A 9,826-nucleotide genomic window follows, 5' to 3' on the forward strand; every position below is an offset into this window, starting at 1 on the left:
TAGCCACAGCATAAACTGACAGGTCAATTTACTCTGGATATTTTCACAGCATGTGGAGGGGATTTCTTTAATGGTACTGTAAATTCTGCTGATTTGCGGCACACAAACCCATGGCGGCAGATTCGCAGAGTATCCGCTACATGGACATGTACTAGCAGACGACTATACAACACTGGAGGCAACTTCTGCATCTCTTGCTAGCACTGGCAGGAGACGCACAACTGGAACTACCTTTTAATAAAACCAACCAGGGCAGAACTGGACATTTCCAAGAAGTTCTTTGTGCCGATGTCACAGACATAAATAATTGGGGAGACGTTTTAGCACCTTTGAAGGTGCCTGCATCACTGGAGAAGTAGTCCAAGATGTTCACAACTGCTTGGTAGGAGTCCCCACAATACTGGTTGAAAAACAGCACTTCATGGCAAAGAAGGATCCTAAAACTGGCATTATAGATAGTTACTAAATCCTTCATGCAGCACACTATTGTGCATTTCCACTCAAATCCTCTCCGCCATTTTTTCTGATGGCCTCCTTCTCTGAAGTGGTCTGACTTTCTGTATTGGTAACCACATTGCCTGCTCATGTAATAAGACTTATGGTCACTGGTGAAATTCAGTGCAGCACTAAAGCAGTTTTGACACAGTCAGTGTTTGGTCAGTGATTTTAAACCAAAACCAGGTGAGGGTCTAAACACAGAACAGGTGAGATCTTTCCTTTACACCTTATGTCTGTACAGGCTCTGCTTCTGGTTTCGGCTCACTGACCAAACACTGACTGTGTGAAAGCAGCCTAAGACCTGCTCTAAGTATAGCACTGCACACGCTACGGTATATTGCCTAAAGTAGGAGCCCAATACACAAGTACAGTGCACCCATTTTTGTATTTTGGTAGTGGATGACTGGTGCCCCATAAGGGTCCATTCAGACATCCGTATGTGTTATGCAAAACACAGACACCGGCATTTTGCAGACCGCACATAGCCGGCACTTTCATAGAAAATGCCTTTTCTTGTCCGCAATTGCGGACAAGAATAGGACATGTTCTATTTTTTTGCGGAATGGAAGTGCAGATTCGCAAATGCGGACAGCACATTCCAGCCCCATTGAAAATGAATGGGTCCGCACCTGTTCCGCAAAATTGCGGAACGGATGCGGACCCATTTTGCGGACGTGTGAATGGACCCTATTAGGCTACTTTCACACTAGCGTCGGGGTTCCACTTGTGGGCTCCGTTTGAAGGGTCTCACAAGCGGCCCCGAACGCATCCGTCCAGCTACCAATGCATTCTGAGTGGATGCGGATCCGCTCAGAATGCATCAGTCTGGCAGCGTTCAGCCTCTGCTCCGCTCAGCAAGCGGACACCTGAACGCAGCTTGCAGCGTTCGGGTGTCCTCCTGGCCGTGCGGAGGCAAACTGATCCGTCCAGACTTACAATGTAAGTCAATGGGGACGGATCCGTTTGAATTTGACACTATATGGCTCAATTTTCAAACGGATCCGTCCACCATTGACTTTCAATGTAAAGTCTGGACGGATCCGTCTGAAGCTACTTTCACACTTAGAATTTTTTCTACATTATAATGCAGACGGATCCCTTCTGAACGGATCCCAAGTCTGCATTATATGAGCGGATCCGTCTGGGCAGACCCCAGACGGATCCGCTCTGAACGCAAGTGTGAAAGTAGCCTTAGTGAGCATCCTGAAAAAGACAGCCAGTATCTGCTCCTGCCCTCATTATAGCAGAGGACCTCAGAAAGCAGTCCTTCACTCCCACACACATTACTGCGGCCTGTGGCACACCAGTCAGATCAGAATAGACACATGCCTGCAGGTCAAGTTGCAGTAGTTCTAGAGGGCAATCTCTAATGAACCTCAGAGGCTTAGATAAACAAATAAGACTATGGGCGCACTTTGGGTACGGCTACACTTGTCGGGGCCAGGATCACAGGGGCATTGCAGTGTAGAGGTGATGCCTAAGAAATAAATGAAGTTGCATGTGTGCCATGACGGCGACCTCTGAATCATAGTAAATCCAGCAGAGTTGGATTTTTGCAATTCAGGGGTCACAGCCATGGCACACGTGCGACGCCATTCATTTCTACAGGATCTGCTACACTGTGATGCCTCCGAGACTGTGGCAGCAACCAGTGTCACTGTGTAGCCGTACCCATAGTACACAGAATCCCACTCTGCAATTCAGGGGTGATAGTGACTTGTGCTGCAACTCCAAGATTTCAAAGAGAGCCCCACTACATTGCGATGCCCCTGTGAACCTGGCCACCACCAGTGCCGCTGTGTAGCCGTAGAAGGATTTAGTAGCACCTATAACAAGGGGGCACCATTATCCACGTATTTCCAGTGACTGGTCAGAATATGATAAAAGTGACCAGAGAAAAGGGACATAAGTTTTCATCAGTGGGGGTCCAAATGCTGGAAGGATGAGGAGATCTGCATTTGCAAGGATCTCCAAACCAAATAGCTTTTATTGATCGCAATGTGTTGTGCATTCTCAATAGGGTCCCTTTAAAGTCAACGAGATCTCTGGTAGATCAAAATTGGGAGATCTCTTACAAAAAATAAAATAAAAATAGAAGCCCCTTTACTCTAGCCATCAATGGGGAACTCCAATGAAAACGTTTGACAAAGGGCTGGAATATACATAATGGAATGGAAATTCTAAGAAAAATATAAAGCAAAAATCCCCAAAGATCCACAACAACACTTGTAATGGATTGTCACTGGATCCAGCACCTTGAGAAAACGCACAGCCCTATAGATCACTGTCCAACAAGAGTCACAGCAGAGTTTAGGAGCCAGCTGAATAACTTCCTGAGACTCCTGTGGTCAGATGTCCAGGCTCACTACCTGACTCCAGGCATACACGTCCCCGTCATTGACCCATTTACAGATGACTGGAGCTCTGATCACTCTCCGGAAATTCTCCAGCAACATTATCCCATTTCACAAACTGTACTCAAGGAACAGCGCAATCTGTGATATACATGTCACTACACATGGGGCGCCTGACCTGATCGCAGGGGAGTGGGGGTTCCTACAACTCAGGACTCTGAGCTGGAGCTGATATGTCCCACATACAGGGTGTTGTCCAGGATATTATAAAATCTCGCTGAAAGGACAGTACGTGATAAAATTATTATTATTCCCCTGAAATAAAATATATTTTATTTTTTAAGCCTTCCTAGCCTGTTCACCAGCAAAAAATTAGCCGCCAGACAACTCCCTTTAACTTCATTATAAAAATTGCATTTTTTTGTTAAAAATAAAACTATTAAAAAAAGGAGTTTAATAGCTTTTGGGTGCAAGACTGTTCTTTTGCTAAAATATTTAAGATTTCTCAATTATCTTTGGTCCTCCAAGGAGACTTGAACCAGCAATCATTTGAGGACACCTGGTAATTCAAAGCACTGTCATCTGTCAGCATTAAGCCTAATTTACACGTCCGTGCTTAATTCTGTGAAAAGGTGGTCAGTGATGCCTCCGTGAAGATGTCCCTGATGGATCCGTGTGTCAGTTTTTTGCTGTCAGTGTGTCATTGACACTAATTTTCAAAACATCTCTTCCCAATGATCTGTGAAACACGGATGAAACTGATGGCATCTGTGGTTTTCACGGACCCATAGACTATAATGGGGGCCATAGATCCATGAATATGGACAAAATAGAGCATGCATTCGTGCTAAAACACGGACCAGCACACTGTGCTAAAACACTGATGTCTGAATACACACATTAAAATGAATGGGAACATGTGCTGTCCGTAGAGAACACGTACAGCCCACATGTGTGGAACACAGACGTGTGAATGAGGCTTTACACTGACAGGCAACCTATTATCCCAGGGGATTGAAGTGTCACTGCCTGCCCTGTGAGAGATCTAAAGAGATCAGATAGACTCACGTGCAGCAAGTCTATCTGACAGGTTCTAGGTGTTTCCTTTCGGTTTGTTGTTGTGGGATGGGATCCCACTTCTCCACAGGTTTGGCTCGTTTGCTGGTTAGAGGCTCTATTTCAGTCTGCCTCTGACTTCTCACCATGTGGTTGATATTTCCTTCTCGTTGTTTGTGGATCCCTTGTTCCTCACTCTTCCCAAGCTAAGTTCCGCTTTTGCTCTGTGTTTGCGTCAGTCTAGGTCTCGGGGAGACGCTGGCCACTTCACTGTGGAAGGTATCGGCAGTCACATTCCCCGTTTCCTAATCTAGGGTTTGCTACCGTATTAGCAGGGTCTAGGTACGAGTGTATGTGTTCGTCCACCATCAGGGCTTGCACATACTGTCAGGAGTCAGGGAGAGACTCAGGGATTGCTAGGAGGTAACCATCTCTACCTTACTAGCTTCTAGGCCTAAACTGTTATCCTATGCTGTCTGTTTAACTGGTGTATCTGTTATCCACATTACCCTGTGACAGGAAGACATAGAAAGCTTTGTTAGACCCCTGGAAGCCATAGAACCCCGTGATCACAAGGGATACCCCTCTGTCCGTCAAACAAATAGGATGTCTGTGTTAGTTTTTTGCCCCACGTGTCATCCATATTTCATGGAAAATGCCAGATCTGATAGCCACAATCCGTGAAAACCACGGACGGCATTGATGGTATTCATGAACCCATAAACTATAATATGGGTGAGGGATCCATATTCACAGGCAAAAATAGGACACCAGCGATGTGTAAATACACACATTAAAGTCATTCAGGGGCATTTATGACACTATTGTGACCTAAATAAAATCGCAAATGATGGTTCACGTCATATGTGAGCCATTATTTGCGACTTTTTAAGCTTCTTAGCCCTTTTCTGAAGTGCTGAGAATGGGGAGGGGCTTAGCACAAGAGGAGGGGCTTCACAACACTTGCTGCATTTGCTGTAAGTGGCTGAAGCTATAGCTGAAGTCTACTACCACCTGTAGATGGCATAGACTTCAGTAGCTGGCGCATGGCAGGGCAGAGATGCACGGAGATGAGGACTGGGGTATGGCTATGACAGTTTTGGTAAATGTCCCATCTGTGTAGACCATGGACAGCACATGTCCATGATACACTGACGTGTTAAGGAGGCCTTAGCACGGGGATGCCTCAGTGTGTTACAGCTGCTGCCCCACTCCTGGGGCACACTTGATACAATGTAGCAGCCACATACTAATCCTGCGTCATCAGCTAATGAAAGGCGTTAGTCACTTTCCAAACATAGGTCACATACCCGAACATTAACCTATATTATAGTCTATGGGTCCATGAAAACCACCGACACCACACAAAAGCCATCCATGTTTAGTCCGCTGTGGCTAGCAGATGCATTGGAAACCACATTGTACGCCCCCCATTACAGAGGAGCATGTAAATAATAGTAGCACGCTGATGGACTACGTAACTGTCACATATATACAGCAGCATATAGTAACATGGAGGCTGGAAACGCGGTAAACGTCATCATCTCGCTGAAAATCTCCAACTAAGGCTACTTTCACTCTAGTGTTTTTACTGGATCCGGCAAAAATTGCTTTCATTGCTGATAACACAACCATCTGCATCAGTTATGAACGGATCCAGTTGTATTATCTTTATCATAGCCAAGACAGATCCGTCATGAACTCCAATGAAAGTCAATGGAGGACGGATCCGTTTTCTATTGTGCCAGAGAATCCCATGACGGGAAGAAAACCGCATCATGCTGCGGTTTGCTCTCCGGTATGAGAACGCAACCAAACGGAATGGAATGCATTTTAGAGCCTTCAGTTCTGTCCCCATTGACAATTAATAAGGATAAAACAAAAGCGTTTTTCCTCAGGTATTGAGACCCTAGGACGGATCTCAAAATCGGAAAATGTAAACGCAAGTGTGAAAGTAGCCTAAATAAAGCATAATTCACATAAACTGAATTTTCTAGAAGCCCTGTAACGCAACAAGGGAGAAAGTGTTCATGGATCTTACAAGATTAAGCTGCGGATGAACTTGCACTGTGTGAACAGGACCTATAGGCCACTGATGATTTATTGCCCCAATTTGGTAGCTTCTGAGCAATGGTACCAATAATTGGCCAGTGGTAATGTAGAGCAAGATCAATGATAAAGCTAATGTTTACCCTGTGCAATCTGTCAATGCCACTCATAGCGACTAGTCAGACTGGCCTAAGAAGAAGATCACAATGGTTTTCACCCCCACTGCTAGGACATGCCATCACACCCTAATCAACAGAGGCCTGAATGTCAGGACCCCCACCTCCCCCTCCCCCCTGGCACCTGCTGTGCAGAGCAGCTCTGCGGCCCTGCATTCTCCCAGCTTCCAATTGAGAAAGCTCTACCCCAACATGTCACAAAATAGTGTCCATGGGGGTCTGGGTGTTGGCTTCCCATGAGGGGAACCCTCTGACATCTCTCCCGAATGAAGCGGAGTTGGCACTGTAGAGAATGGCAGCCATTTGATCCTAGCATGCGCATGGGCCACAGGCACGTGGATGCCCCGACAAGATCATCTTTTTGTCACCACGACATGAAGACAAAGTATTTTGTGCACATTTACTGATGTCCGTTCCTACTCCAACATTTTTACAAAAAAAACAGAGCCACTGCTAAATTCAGTCTGTTGGGGGGGGGGGGGGGGGGGGGCCTATTGGTGGAACCCCCAGCAATCGTGCACTGATCACCTATCCCCTGGATGTCACAGAAGCTCTTTTCCACAGAACCCCACAATATACATTATAAAACTGCACATCCAAATCAAATAGGTTCTGTCCCAACTACTGGCAGAAAAACACAGAATCCGTAAAAGACGAGCGCGTGTTACACGTGAGGAAAGAACGTACTACTGTGCCTCTGAGCATCCGAAAATCACTGCTGTCAAAAGAACACGGGAAAGGGCGAAAGGATTTACTGAGCAACAATAAGATATTAATAAGATAAGCGGATGAGGAAATCCAGTGCCTCCAGTACAGCGTCCCCCCACCAGTGATGCCACAGACATGCTCACTGGACTGAAGTGGAGGAACAAAGCCCTGACGTCAATTACTGGAGATTCAGCCCGTCACAGGCCTGCTCATCACAGAGGACAGGGATATGCTGCTATGTTGTTCCGGGAGCACACAAAGGCAGAAAAAGATGGATCCGAAGAAGCGGAAGGCAGCGCTGGCACCGGGCGCCTCATCCCCCCTCAGCCGGGGGCTACGACTGACCACTCTGGCATCACAAAAGAACCGTTAGGGCTTGATGAGAAACCAAGGGGCGGGGGTTGCAGTGCCCCTTCTTATATACACACTTTATATAACGCCACACACCGCCCTGTCAAAATCAGTGGACTCCCAGGGGTTAATTAAATCAAGTAGGAGACAAGGTGCAGGATGTCAACCCTAGACACCCCCTGCCCAATCATTCAGGGGACAGCCCAGGCCATGGTCAAAAGCAAGAGGCTCCTCTACCTCCCCCACCAAGGGTGACACACACTTCAGGTTATAAATAGAGTCTGGGGGAGGTGGACACATTACAGATGCTGATGGGGCAATCCAGAGGGCTCATCAAACACCCATTAACACTTCACGTGCCAGACTGCCAAACCCAATTTACACCAGGGGCCAAATAGCCTTCCTCGCCTCCCAGATAACAAGTCCATGCAAGGTGGGCAGCCTTCAAGATCACAGCCCCCTACACAGAAAAGTAAAGCCTAGCTGCCACTCATCAAGAGGTTCTGCAGCAGTGCCAGCCAGTCCTCACCCATAATGGGCTGTCATGTCAGGTCAGAGCTCCTATCTGCTCAGGCGAGACCCCCTGTAGCGAGGTGATGGGGTCAGAGGCAGACATGGAGGATGGGCAAGTGACCCCAGACACATGACAATACCCGGGCTGGGGGAGGGGAAGCCACTGCCGATCTTCTTACCTCCAGCTCCACCTCTTGTGAGGCCTCTGGCCCGGGCGCTGCCACAGCAGAGACTTGTCTCCCTCCTCCCCCACCGTGTACGGGGGATTAGCCTAACGTCTGTCTTAGCGGCTCCTCTGAGCCCCGGGTGCCCCTCCTGCGGCCAGGCCCATGGCTGTCTGACCTGTGTGTTGTATCCGGCGTCTCTTTTGTGCGCACCAGCTAGCGCTCGGTCCCTCTCCGGTGTCTCTGCGCCTCCCGGTCTCGGTGTCTCTCACTGACCGTTGGGAGGGTCTCCTAGGCAGTCACGTGACGCCCCACAGGCGGAGATTCGGGCTAGTTGGGGCGTGACTGTCTCGCTCTGTCTTGGCGCGAGAGACGTAGACTACGTCACCTATCGCATGCGCCGTGACTCGGCCTGGTGACCGAACGTAGCCCGCTCCAGCTGTGTCGCTATTAAGAAGGCAGCCATTTTATTGGTGGCACCTTGGAGTCTCAGACTTCTTTTTTTTAGTCTTCATTTTCTCTATCCGTGGTATAAGGTGTTAGAAATATGTATGTGAAGGTAATAAACATGATAATCAAGTAATTGGTTAAAATAATTTTTTGGAATAACTGATGCATGGCGTTTACTCCATCTACTGGTAGAGAGGTATATTGCATGTTGTAAAATCATATGTAGCCTTTTTTTAAAGTTATTTTTAGGCTAGGGCTGTGATTTGGCATGGACTTTACCACCATTCAAACCAGGCAAATGCTTGGGGCACCAGAGATCAGCAGACCTCCTGCTGGACACAAGCAGTGGGATTAAAATACCACATAAACAACGAAACCAGGGGTGGACATGATACCTGTGTGGCCAGTTCAGCTGCATGGGGCCCAGTGGGGAATGGGTCCCTTCCCAGCAGTAGCAAAAGTGCCTGGGCTCCACTGCTGAGCTGGGAGTGGAACTTTGCAGGCTACAGGCAAACTTTCGTGGAGCGTAGTGGTGAAATAGGACCCTCGGGCATGACTTCAATAATCACCAGGGTGCTGGGATTTGGACCCCACCAATCTGATACTGATGACTAGGGATGAGCGAATCAACTTCAGATGGTACATCCGAAGTCAATTCACAAAAAAACTTTATTGTAATACTGTACGGAGCAGAAGCTCAGTATGTAGTGTCTCACTAGGTAGGGGTGGGCACTACACAAGGGTCAATTGGGTCACGTGTTTCTCCTACTCCTAAGGGACAGTAATATTATATTTGACCATATACTTTAATGTATTTTTTATGTGTTTTTATATGTATTGTTCCCCTGTGACATGCATAGCAGGCCTATTAGGGTGTAGTTAGGCATCCTAGACACTAGAGGGAGATAGGGAGCACCTAGTATAAATGTTCAGGCCCAGACAGGGAGGAGTTAGTCTGTAGTCAGGAGTCTGTGAAGACAGAAGTGAGAAGGCACCAGCCCGAGATATGCTGAGGGCCTCCTCCTGACATGCAGCTGGATAGTCCAGGCTGCTAGTTGCTACCAGGAGGCTAGTGAAGAACTCTAGCCTGCCTGTAGATAAAGTGAGCCACAGTTAGCTCAGAAGATTACCCCAAGAGAAGAGATGTGCCTCCTGGGAGAAACCTGCAGTACCCTCAAGCCAAGCAGTGCCAGCACAACCAGCTCAGATAAGTAAGCTGATGGGCAGAGGTACTATAAAATAGAAGCAAGGGTCAATACGGGAGGAAGAATATTTTACCAAGGATTAAAGCCAGCATTTAGGCATCCGGGCCTTGGGATACAGCCAGCTAGAATAGCTGTGGGGATAGTGCAGCCTGGTCTGTGAAGCATTAATTGTGTACCCTCCAAGTATCTTGCAAGATTATACCTGCCATTATTGAAAGTAAGCCTGCTTGTGAAATAGATGATAAAAGGGACTGCATCATTACCAACTGTATATACAAAGTTTGGACTGTTTAAAGTAAAGC

At 47.3% G+C, this 9,826-nt stretch overlaps 1 protein-coding gene across 5 annotated transcripts in view; it reads right to left on the minus strand.

The window, feature by feature from the left end:
* The window catches only part of AFF4 (AF4/FMR2 family member 4), a 103,598-nt gene extending 95,436 nt beyond the window's left edge, over positions 1–8,162 (minus strand). For 3 of the 5 annotated variants that reach the window (XM_040405840.1, XM_040405828.1, XM_040405811.1), the window contains exon 1: positions 7,885–8,151. The gene's annotated coding sequence lies outside the window, so the exon portion shown is untranslated. Of the gene's footprint in view, positions 1–7,884 lie in introns of all 5 variants that reach the window. The other 2 variants (XM_040405836.1, XM_040405818.1) reach the window with 1 other exon arrangement.
* Between the last annotated feature and the right edge of the window lie 1,664 nt (positions 8,163–9,826).

Source organism: Bufo bufo, chromosome 1, assembly GCF_905171765.1.
Source record: "Bufo bufo chromosome 1, aBufBuf1.1, whole genome shotgun sequence".
NCBI classification, from domain to species: domain Eukaryota; kingdom Metazoa; phylum Chordata; class Amphibia; order Anura; family Bufonidae; genus Bufo; species Bufo bufo.